The 13,146-nt window shown below is 39.1% G+C and overlaps 1 long non-coding RNA gene across 1 annotated transcript; it reads left to right on the plus strand.

The window, feature by feature from the left end:
• Positions 1-9,367: 9,367 nt before the first annotated feature.
• Positions 9,368-12,058, plus strand: LOC117297083. Its single transcript, XR_004519853.1, has 4 exons — positions 9,368-9,612; positions 10,679-10,828; positions 11,328-11,472; positions 11,742-12,058. It is a non-coding gene; the product is annotated as an uncharacterized LOC117297083 (long non-coding RNA).
• Positions 12,059-13,146: the final 1,088 nt, after the last annotated feature.

Below are 13,146 nucleotides of genomic sequence, written 5' to 3' on the forward strand. Positions count from 1 at the left end.
TCTTTGTATTAGTTCCTATCTCAAGATGCATTTTTTTGTCAGAAAAGTGGTGATTCCTATTTATTTTTGAGATGATGATGAACTTCTTTGAGAAAAACACAAAATAAACAAATCTCAACAATTGTTCTTAAATTTAATCAGTAAATATCTTTATTTGAGAAAATGAGGCAATGTCATTACATGACTCAATTTTTTATTGAACACCCATATGTATATACAAGCTTACTCAGAACAGGTTGAACACAACATCATTAAAGTCAAGGCATACATGGCAAAGAAGATAAAATAGCCTCCCCTTAATACTCAACCGACCTGAATGAACACACAATACCCCATCAGAAAGCAATGGTAGGGAATAAATTGGCGTCCCTTACTCAACCAACCCCAATGTTACACTATACATCAGAGAGGAAAGGTAGGGGACATAAATTGGCGTCCCTTACTCAACCAACCCCAATGTTACACTATACATCAGAGAGCAAAGGTAGGGGACATAAATTGGCGTCCCTTACTCAACCAACCCCAATGTTACGCTATACATCAGAAGGCAAAGGTAGGGGACATAAATTGGCGTCCCTTACTCAACCAACCTCTATGTAACACTATACATCAGAAAGCAGAGGTAGGGGACATAAATTGGCGTCCCTTACTCAACCAACCCCAATGTTACACTATACATCAGAGAGGAAAGGTAGGGGACATAAATTGGCGTCCCTTACTCAACCAACCCTATGTTACACTATACATCAGAGAGGAAAGGTAGGGGACATAAATTGGCGTCCCTTACTCAACCAACCCCAATGTTACACTATACATCAGAAAGCAATGGTAGGGGACATAAATTGGCGTCCCTTACCCAACCAACCCCAATGTTACACTATACATCAGAAGGCAATGGTAGGGGACATAAATTGGCGTCCCTTACTTAACCAACCCCATGTTACACTATACATCAGAGAGGAAAGGTAGGGGACATAAATTGGCGTCCCTTACTCAACCAACCCCTATGTTACACTATACATCAGAAAGCAATGGTAGGGGACATAAATTGGCGTCCCTTACTCAACCAACCCCAATGTTACACTAAACATCAGAAGGCAATGGTAGGGGACATAAATTGGCGTCCCTTACTCAACCAACCTCTATGTAACACTATACATCAGAAAGCAGAGGTAGGGGACATAAATTGGCGTCCCTTACTCAACCAACCTCTATGTAACACTATACATCAGAAAGCAAAAGTAGGGGACATAAATTGGCGTCCCTTACTCAACCAACCCCATTAGTTACACTATACATCAGAGAGCAAAGGTAGGGGACATAAATTGGCGTCCCCTAAGAGGCTTGGTCTATGCTTCAATGTACAAAGTCTATCATACAGGTTGGTATAGTAGGGGACATAAATTGGCGTCCCTTACTCAACCAACCCCAATGTTACACTATACATCAGAGAGGAAAGGTAGGGGACATAAATTGGCGTCCCTTACTCAACCAACCCCAATGTTACACTATACATCAGAGAGCAAAGGTAGGGGACATAAATTGGCGTCCCTTACTCAACCAACCCCAATGTTACGCTATACATCAGAAGGCAAAGGTAGGGGACATAAATTGGCGTCCCTTACTCAACCAACCTCTATGTAACACTATACATCAGAAAGCAGAGGTAGGGGACATAAATTGGCGTCCCTTACTCAACCAACCCCAATGTTACACTATACATCAGAGAGGAAAGGTAGGGGACATAAATTGGCGTCCCTTACTCAACCAACCCTATGTTACACTATACATCAGAGAGGAAAGGTAGGGGACATAAATTGGCGTCCCTTACTCAACCAACCCCAATGTTACACTATACATCAGAAAGCAATGGTAGGGGACATAAATTGGCGTCCCTTACCCAACCAACCCCAATGTTACACTATACATCAGAAGGCAATGGTAGGGGACATAAATTGGCGTCCCTTACTTAACCAACCCCATGTTACACTATACATCAGAGAGGAAAGGTAGGGGACATAAATTGGCGTCCCTTACTCAACCAACCCCTATGTTACACTATACATCAGAAAGCAATGGTAGGGGACATAAATTGGCGTCCCTTACTCAACCAACCCCAATGTTACACTAAACATCAGAAGGCAATGGTAGGGGACATAAATTGGCGTCCCTTACTCAACCAACCTCTATGTAACACTATACATCAGAAAGCAGAGGTAGGGGACATAAATTGGCGTCCCTTACTCAACCAACCCCAATGTTACACTATACATCAGAGAGGAAAGGTAGGGGACATAAATTGGCGTCCCTTACTCAACCAACCCCATTAGTTACACTATACATCAGAGAGCAAAGGTAGGGGACATAAATTGGCGTCCCCTAAGAGGCTTGGTCTATGCTTCAATGTACAAAGTCTATCATACAGGTTGGTATAGTAGGGGACATAAATTGGCGTCCCTTACCCAACCAACCCCATGTTACACTATACATCAGAAAGCAAAGGTAGGGAACATAAATTGGCGTCCCCTAAGAGGCTTGGTCTATGCTTCAACGTACAAAGTCTATCATACAGGTTGGTATAGTAGGGGACATAAATTGGCGTCCCTTACCCAACCAACCCCATATTACACTATACATCAGAAAGCGAAGGTAGGGGATATATATTGGCATCTCTTACTCGACCAACCCCCACGTTACACTTTCCATCAGAGAGCAAAGGTAGGGAACATAAATTGGGGTACCCTCAAGGGCTTGTCTATGCTGCAATATACTATATTATACAGTTGGATAGCTTTTTTAAAGAACACACTAGAAAATTGAGAAAATGGGTTTAGCTAGGAAAAAAAGGGCTAAAAGTAGAATTATCTAATTCACAAAGATTGATCCTGTGACTCCACAAATCACAAAGCTTCAATCTCACCATCAGTGACTTAATAGTCAATCGAGCTTGCATCTTGGTGACTTATCCCTCCTGTCTTCCCTTCCAGCTCAGTGTGGCATCTTGCCTTCAGGTGCTGCAGCATCACTATATTGCTGTCCGTGGCAAAACAAGTATTCCGTGCCTCCTTTCAATGAGCCTAGTTCCTACAATGAAGAAACAATGTTTTATTTTGTCACTTTCTTTAAATAATAGTGATGGAAGCAAAGACATTGGTAAAAATGAAAACCCAGGCTTGGACCCATTCATTAGTTGCCCGCTGTGATGGTGTCCATGGGTTTTGTACACGCAATGAGCAACGAGCGAGTGGAATCTGAGGTAAAACAGGTGGTGCTATTTGTCCCAGAGTGTGTGAAAAACCCATGGACAATATCACAGCATTTTGTTATGCCATGATAAAAGATTACAGTTACAAAAAATGTTTTATCATTGTGCTTGGGTTACAGCATGCACTTTTGTTCATCTGAACCATGTATTAACCTTGGTAAAGCATCATGTGATTGTTATTCTACCAATAACAATTCGCCTTGGCATTACATAAACTGAAGTTCATAGATTTGTTCAAACAAAAGTACCTGTGCCTCAGCATACGTCTTAAGTCCCTGTAGATATGGAGGGGCATTTGTTCCACAACTTCCCCATCATCCTGAAACCTTTTGCTGAAGTTGTCCGTGTGTCACACTAAGTGCCCAGGTTACTTTCTTTTGCTTCCTTGAGTCCTTGTCAAGGCCAACACCAGACATAAACTGAAGGAGTAGAGGCTCCTCTGCAGAAAAAAGCAAACAAACATAGTGAGTAATTAACCTTATTTCACTCTCCAGCTGTGATGACCGCTGAGATCCAATTTCTTCCTAGTGAAACATTAACATGGTTTGTACAAATCGCAATGACCACATATTCAAGCCATGTGGTCAATCGTTGAGCTCATTTAAAAAAATATATTTTGGAGGCTTTTTTTGGTTGGAGAGGGGATCTGACGCCCTGCCCCCCCCCCCTAGCTACGAGCTTGGTGGTTTTAAAGGCGATACATGAACAAACTCTGACATGCTGGTACTATTGGCATTACCAAGCAGATTATATCGTTATATAAAAACAAATAGGCCTAAACCGAGTATGACAATCAAAATATTCATTTTCTGTTCTGGTTTGTCTTTTATTCTCACAATTACTGGTAATTACTCAAAATAATTGTTAGCATAAAAAACTTACTTGGTAACAAGCAATTGAGAGGTTGGTAGTATAGCACATTGTAAGAAATGGCTCCCTCTGATGTAATGTAGTTTTCGAGAAAGAAGTAATTTTCCACTAAAATATTTTAATTTCATATCAAGACCTCAGAATTAGATTTTGAGGTCCGGAAATCAAGCACTTTACACAACTTTGTGCGACAAGGGTGTTTTTTCATCCATTATTATCTCGCAATTTTGACGACCAATTGAGTTTAAATTTTCACAGGTTTTTTATTTGGTGCATATGTTAAGATACATTAAATGAGAAGACTGGTCTTTGACAATTACCAATAGTGTCCAGTGTCTTTAGATGCATGCACAGAAACTACCATACATACAATAGATGTTAAATTTGCATCGGGGATAAAGAATATTAATTGTTTTTTTTTTTACCCATACACCGATGTGTGTTAGCACTGTATACTCTGAAAAACTATCACAGGCATGTTACTCGGGTGGGATTCGAACACCAGCCCTTGCAATTCTAGAGCAGTGTCTTACCAACTAGACTACCGAGGTTGCCCGGTAGCTAGAGGCAGTTCGAATCATATGCTTTGGCAGCGGGTACCACAACGATATAATAGATGTTAAATACATACCAAACTTCATTATAAGAATCAGTAATAATCAATGCTTTACAACAAAAACAATGTAAATTTTTTCAAGCGATTGTGTAGATTAGCTAAGCTAATTTTGTCGCTGCTGTCATTGCAAAAAGTTACTTACCAGATTTTTTGTTTTTTTTTAACATGGAAGAAGCTTTGACACCTGTACTGTAACTGCTCAAGTCTCATGCATTCTGTGCCTCTTTCTTGAACTGTTCCGCCTGAGAGCTGTTTTGCTTATGGTGATGGGGTCCGTCTCTTTTGAATGAGTGCAAGGGGGGGGTGTGATATCTCCTCTCCTATGCTTCTTGGGATGGCCAGTCAAGATACTGGAAAATTAAACATAAAGAATGAACAATTTCAATGTTTAAATGAAAAATGTTTAATTTTTCAATAATGCAGTCAGATTTTATTAAAGGCCAAGGAAAATGTCAAATTCATTCTCATTTTCCAATAGACATAGAGTCTTCATGTGACTGTGAGTGGGGAATTTTTTTTTAACCTCACGTTGAAATGGTGTAAATTACCATTGTATTTGATAACCTTTTTCAACATCCAAAACATCCAATGACATCACGCTGAGAAAAATGGGTTTGTACATCTTAGTGGGAAAAACAAAAATTCTTGTTTGTTTTTGTTCATTTGTTAATTGTTAGTGTTTTTCCATGAGCCAGCCAACACATTGGACACGTTGCCTTGGATCGGACGAGTTGGTATATAAAAAGCGTTTGTAACCGTTCGATATAAAATGTATGGTTAGAAAGATGTTGTAAAAGCAAATTTGTGTGGATCATTATATTCTACTTTTTAATTATCTATCTAACCATATGCTTTTCATAACGGTTTCAAATGCTTTTCAATGACCAACTCGTCCAATCCAAGGCAATGTGTTCCTTTAAATGAAGTTCACAAACATTGAAATAACCTTTGTTTTATACTTTTTTATTTATTTATATTAATTTATAAACCTTTGTTGTTGTTGGGGGGAGGGGTTCTCGAATTATTGTTAAACCTAATGGATCATTACAGTCCAAGGTTTCATTATGGGTAAAAAACAAAGATTCTGAAATTTCATGTTGATGTAGAGAACACTTACCTTTGACTGGGTAATTGTGTCTGTGACTCATCATTGATATCAGCATCATTACTGTCAAAGTCATCCTTTGGTGTGGACAATACATACATGCAACTGTTACCAACACCACCTGTATGAAAACCTTGTACATATCTCTTCGAAGTCATGAATGGGAGAATGTGATCTTAGTTTGTGGTCAGAACAGCTTGCAAAAGATGTTCATGTTCCACAAAAACTGACGGGTTGATAGTAGGCGTGCCGTGGCTTTTCAAGGTGGTTTATGATGGTAACCTACATAAAAATGTTCATAAATAAAATAGTTTATAATTTGTTTAGATTGTTTAAAAACAGGCCTAAAATTTTACACTGGAACCCAGGCCCGAGGCAAGTGGTTATAATTTAAATCAATTTTCTCTTACACAAAATTGTGTAAGAGAAGATTGATGTGCTTGTTCTAATAAAATACAAACAGATGCACGTAAGGGATTAGGATTATTTTTCTTGTTTTTATCCTGGCTTTGTAAAATTCTGATCCAGTAAATATTCTGAGCCATGAGAGTGAGCTTCTGCATGCACACAGAAATTCATGTGGATCCCCCACCCCCCACAACCAAAAAAGACCTTTTCAATTCTTAATCTTTAGAGTAAACAAAATAGTAGTCATTCAAAATAGTCAAACAAAATAGTGGTTCTTCTCAACCATGTCAAAACTAAGTCTGATGCCGGAAGGCTACTGCTGGGATTTTGGTTTTATTTCAGAATAAGAAAATTATTTTTAAATATGTATGTACATATGCACTGGTAATGCATGGATAATCAGGTACATGGGACGGGAAAATGTTCAACTACAAGTGCCTCCAGTCCTGGCCCACATCAGAGCAGACAGTGTGACCGGCTAATAACTACATACTATTATATGATGTAAAATAGCCCATGCAGCACGATGGATTAAACCATGGAGGTAGAAATAATACAATCATGGAGGCTATTTCTACCTCCATTGTACAATGAATGTAAAATATTGACAGCTTCGCAATTTCAGCAAACATTACAATAAACATGATTTACTGTAGGCTTACGCTGCTGATTCCCGGAGGATCCCTCCCTGAACGAAAACAGCAACACTAAATCAAACAGTGACAAATAATTATAAGATTTACCTGCATTATTAGCTCATGGTTTAACCAAACGCCCACGCGTTCAGAAAACTTAAAAATCATTCCATAATACTTTCTTATTCAACTACAAAAACACGCGTTCTCCACGCCTCCGGGCTGGGACAAGCAGCTCTATAGGAACTCCATCCAACAACCACGCGGGTATCAAAACAACAAGACGTGTAGCACGCACACACACACATCCACACACATTAGCCATTTTGCCATGCGATATGATGCCATGCATCGCGCACATGCTGGAAATCTCTTATCAGCGGCGCCTACGATCTTTGCTTATCCACAGCTCGTTATATACAACATTCTTATCTTAGACAAAATACGCGCGGCAATTTTGTCCATTAATACATACACAGCTGTTCACAATGAAGTTTTACAGAATTTAGCTCCATGGTTGGTGCTGACATCCAGCCATCCACATCCGAAGAGAATGACCAGTGTTACTATAATTATAAATGTCGTAAGTGACAGTCCACACGCGCGCAGATAGATACTATACCACTTTCAATGCTGAAAACTGAGCCCCCCCCCCCCAATTCAAACTTTTTTAATCCAATATTTTGTGTATATATAAATACAATTCAAAACCTATTATAGTATTATGGTGTTTACAAAATTATGATCCAGCAACCTATTATCAACGAAGAGCATCTGGGATGTGAAAATGGGATGATAGCTTACCTTCGATAGCGACGCAACAGTGTGGTTGATTGGCACCCAACTTATTGTGCCTGATGAAACGTAGAGCTCTAGTAGAGTACATCGAACTTTTCAAATTTTCCAATTGGGGCGCTGACCTTTCCTGATTTTTAATTGGGTGTGTCCGACCATACCGACTGATAATTGTTCCTGTAGTAAGTCAATAAGCACTTTAGCGAGTTCTGTTCGTCAATTTTTGAAATCTTACCCGAATTGTGTTGATAATAATATTAAAAGTCCCTGGACAATTTTTGGGGCAGCGGCCTCGACAACTCAGTTGCGTGCTGTCAACCTAGACTTGATTCAAGTCCCGTTCTCGTGCGAGAGGTTACTAAGCATGCCCGCAGTCAAAATGTAGCCATCGTGTGGTCCCCCGAGAAAAGGTTGGGGAATGCAGAGCATCACCAAACAATAGTTTTCTGGCGATGACCTAGCATAGTCCAAGAAGCAAAATTGACTAACATAGAGTTCACGCCACTGAATCTTAGGACAGGGAACGAGACTATTGTTATAAAAACAATAACAAAAGACAGCGCCCTCGTTTGATAGAAAATAGTCGAAGTATGACCACTCAAACGGTGAGAAAATTGGGAACTACAAAAACGGTAGCCTAGGCCTCAATAGGCCCTACAGGTTTTTAATTTGATTATAACAGAACAATGGAAATGAGTTGTGCATGCTTCCAATTATTTTCTGAGTTTTAAGGGACAGGTAAACGTTGATGAGCACGCGAGTGCGGCCGGCAGATTCAAACATGAGATTTCTGGACAGGTTTTTTTCACATGGAATCAAGACTCCTTAGAATGCATAGAAATGCAGCACTGTTGGTTTGTTATATACATGTAGTACTTATTATGTTTTGTTTTTTAAGCTGCCTGCGCAGTCATCCAAATCAGATTTCCTTGTTGTATCAACGAAAATGGAAAAAACATACGAGTTTCAACTGCTACTCTGTCATTTACTAGTTAAAAATTAAATAAGATAGGCTAGGGAAACAAGTCTAGTACTAGTTGTAATGAATACCATTTTAAATAGTATTATTAGTGTTATTAATATAATTATATTTTGGTATTATCATGATATTCAATTTTCATAATAGTTATTATTTAATTAATTTGTTTATTTACAGGCAAATTGAAGAAGAGTTGATCGAACACCATGTCAATGGCCACATTAATTTTTTTTGGAGCAGCTTATAGTTAATTGTTATATACTTATAGGTTCAATAGTTGTAATTAATCGACTGTACGGTCTCATCTCCATCTCCATCGCCATTGGTCCAGTCAGCAAAATATCCTGCCGGATACATCTACGCTAACTTTATTTATTATAAATTTATTCAAAATTATACTGAAATTGATCATGACCTAGATTTAAGATTGCACCTTTAAAACGTTTCGTTACAAAATTAGTGTTATTATCCAATCAGCAAAAAAAGTTAAACGTATGAACATTCCGTCCGATGTTTGTTGAAAATCACTTGACCACGTGATGGCGTTTCTCGAGTCGGTCCATATAATGTACAATGAACATGTACTGTATATAAGTATGTACATAATGTACATGTATGTTCAGTGCGTGCGTTTATATGCGATGCGCGACGTACTTTTTATTAAGCTATAGTTTAAAATCGGTGGAGGAAGAGATGTTGTGATCATCGGCGCAAAATTCACCAGCTTATTGCTGGTTGCCCCGGGCTATCCTGCTGGTTTTGTGTTGGTGATCGAGCCCTACGCCACGTGCCGGTGGTGGACTAACACCAGCAACGGAGTTGGATCTCATCTTGCATATTAACATGCGATGCATGCAGATATATCTCTCGAGACTGACATTGACGGCGACAGCGCCATGGCGCAGCCTGACCCAGCATGACCAGTGTGGCTGGTGGGAGGTAGGTACACTAGTAGTAGTAGTACGTACAGGCCGCCTGTAATACTAATTAATAGTGTTTAGTGTGGGACCATTTTTAGATCATGGTGTTACTGTTAAACCGACTGTGCTTTAAATATTACTAATGCTGCTAACCGGGTCGACAGTCAATCCTGACACTTTATACTTAATTTGGAGTACAGTATTATGCAGCAGCACCAAAAAAATACACTCTGAAAGAGCTTCTAAAAAGGCACTTTTTAAAAAGTCATTCACCCCTTGTTAGTTAGTGCATGGAGGTAGAATTACCTCCATGGTTAGTGCTGGTTACCCATGTTTAGTCCAGAGGTGCTTGGTTTGAGTCCTAGTTTGCTTAAAGTTTAATTGCTAAAAGTTTACAGAAATTTCGTATTATGCCAGTCAGATTCCTCTTTGATTCTTGCTTTTTTTACGTAAATCATTTTAGGTGTGTTTTTCTGTGTATGTCTTTGCTTGTTTGCCTTTTTAAATTGTTAAATGATTTGTATTATCTTCTGTGCTTTTTTATATGCCCCCTCTTGCCTTAATGTATTTTTAGGGTTTTAGGAGACATACGCCTTTTGGCGACAGTTATTTTTTTAACTTTTATGCTCTCCTGGGCACCCCACTGTTGTTTTTCTTTGTTTTCTTAAATATTTTTAATGTATGTATATGTGCTTGTAAATGTGATTGCCCGAATAAATATTATTATTATTATTATTTGTCAACTTTCAGCACCAAGGGGAGCCAATAAAGACTGGTCACCCCCAAACCGTGTTATATATATTTTTTACTATACCTCATACATATATAAATTTTGTGTGTGGAGAAGACATCTTTACTGCCAACGATATTCTCTAGTTCCACAATCGTAAAGCACATGACAAGTAGAATGTCACATGCGTACTAACCATGTGCATGAATACTCGCATGTGCACTTGAGTAACAATCAATTCATGGCATGCTGTCTGATTCAATCTGTACTGAGTTTAAGTCCCTATTCAATCAAACAAAAACTGTGGAAATTTTACTTCATTTCAAGTACAAAATTGGTTTTCTTTTATTCACAGTGACTTATGGGGAGTTTTGAAGCCACAGCCACCTCAGTGGTTTTAAAAGTTGCCTAAGGTGGATATGGGTGACCTTACCAGGAGCCACAGCTAAAGCACAATGTCACCAACTCAGTTAAAGACTACTCCAAGGGACTGCGCTACTTAAAGGTTTGAAACTTGCTGTCTTATACCCATGTCAAAGTTCGCACAAACTAAGAAGAAACAAGTACAATTTCCTGTTTTGTTCAAACTGATAAACTATCATACAATAATTGTATTTTAGCAGTTAAGATGATGTGTGTGGTGTGTAGGTTGCTGTCCTTAGACTATAGACATGGGTTTGCCCTGTTATACAACAGCAGCCCAGGGCAGAGCTGAGTGTTGAATGCTTGGACCATCCATGCTAAGCAGATATGAAACAGCATCACAATGGAGCGGGGGGGGGGGAGGGTCTCTGATTGGCTTACAAATATCCACTATTCCATCGAGTACAACCGTCTCTGATCGATTTGCTTTCTCACTATTACCTCAAGTACAGTATTGATGCAAAGTACATACAGTGGCAAAAGTTTTTAATTCTTATAGAGTTTTGATATAAAGTATGTACTTGAGTAAGTTTCTTTTAACTATACTGTCTGATAGTTAATTCTTATTCGTTGTATAAAAGGTTTCACAAGAGGTTAGTTCTTGGCCACTTCAGCAGCTGAAAGGATTGGCATGTTCCAGAGAAACAGCAGTGGAGCCTGTCCAAGGAGACAACCAAATGCAAAATGATCAAGGATAAAGTTGCTTTTGCTGTGAATTGTCTACCTGTGAGTATTGTATAATTTTTTTTATAGAGAAGTTTGGTGAAAGAATTGTAAAACTGTTATACCTAATCTACAATGGCAGAAAAAGGCCAGCAACAGTCAAACTGAATATCATCGTTCATAATCTGAAACTATGAAGTCAGTTACTAAGTACAGAAAAATACTAACCTAAAAACCACTGCTATTACCCAAAAAGCTTCCCTCAATTATTTACTTGAAAAGCATCACAATCTTTAACTCAACATTATTTCCTAATGCGTTTCTAAATTTAGGTATGTATTGGTGACCATGGGAAGCAAGAGGTCTCAGTAGCAACCAGCAGGCTTAAGATTGCAGTATTGACCTTGTTGCAGTTCATCTGGAAGAAAGCAAGGGCAGAGCGGACATTGCCACTATAATGGAGAAGAATGAATCAACTGTTCAGGTGCATTGGAGGAAAGATCATCGCTTTACGAGTGGAGAACAAGGAACACCGGTACTGGCAGGAATGCCAAATCATATACAGATAAATATATTGATTGGTTTTTATTGATATCTGAAACAAAAAGTCGCATCCCATTAAGGTGATCCCCTGGCTGTGTGATCCCTAGCTACACGGCAGTTAACAGTTGTATGGCTTTTGACTGGCACCCTCGTACAAACATACTAAATAGGGAGAACGCCAAATAGCTCAGTTGATAGAGCACTGGCACGTAAATCTGAAGGTCGTTGGTTCGAATCCCACTGTAGTCAATTCACTGTTCAACCCCAAAAATATAGATAAATTATAGAATGGATTTATGTTTTAAGAGTAGAAAGGGCACTTTAAGAGCTGAAACGCAGATAAATTTGATATAAATTACCACTTTTAGAAAAGTAACTTTTCCAGTTCCTTTTCAGAAAGAGATACAATTTGTGAACCCTACTACTATGTTGACCTTTGCTTTAAAGTAAAGTTTAACATACAGGTTGGTTGAGTAAGGGATGCCAGTTTGCCTGTATGATGAACTTGGAAAATTGCAGCATAGACCAAGCCTCTTAGGGGACGCCAATTTATGTCCTCTACCTTTGCTTTCTGATGTATAGTGTAACATGGGGTTGGTTGGGTAAGGGACGCCAATTTATGTCCCCTACTATACCAACCTGTATGATAGACTTTGTACATTTAAGCATAGACCAAGCCTCTTAGGGGACGCCAATTTATGTCCCTTACCTTTGCTTTCTGATGTATAGTGTAACATGGGGTTGGTTGGGTAAGGGACGCCAATTTATGTCCCCTACCTCTGCTTTCTGATGTTAAGTGTATAGTGTAACATGGGGTTGGTGAGGTAAGGGACGCCAATTTATGTCCCTTACTATACCAACCTGTATGATAGACTTTGTACATTGAAGCATAGACCAAGCCTCTTAGGGGACGCCAATTTATGTCCCCTACCTTTGCCTTCTGATGTATAGTGTAACATGGGGTTGGTTGAGTAAGGGACGCCAATTTATGTCCCCTACTATACCAACCTGTATGATAGACTTTCTACATTGAAGCATAGACCAAGCCTCTTAGGGGACGCCAATTTATGTCCCCTACCTTTGCCTTCTGATGTATAGTGTAACATAGGGTTGGTTGAGTAAGGGACGCCAATTTATGTCCCCTACCATTGCCTTCTGATGTATAGTGTAACATTGGGGTTGGTTGAGTAAGGG

Source organism: Asterias rubens, chromosome 11 (assembly GCF_902459465.1).
Source record: "Asterias rubens chromosome 11, eAstRub1.3, whole genome shotgun sequence".
NCBI lineage: Eukaryota > Metazoa > Echinodermata > Asteroidea > Forcipulatida > Asteriidae > Asterias > Asterias rubens.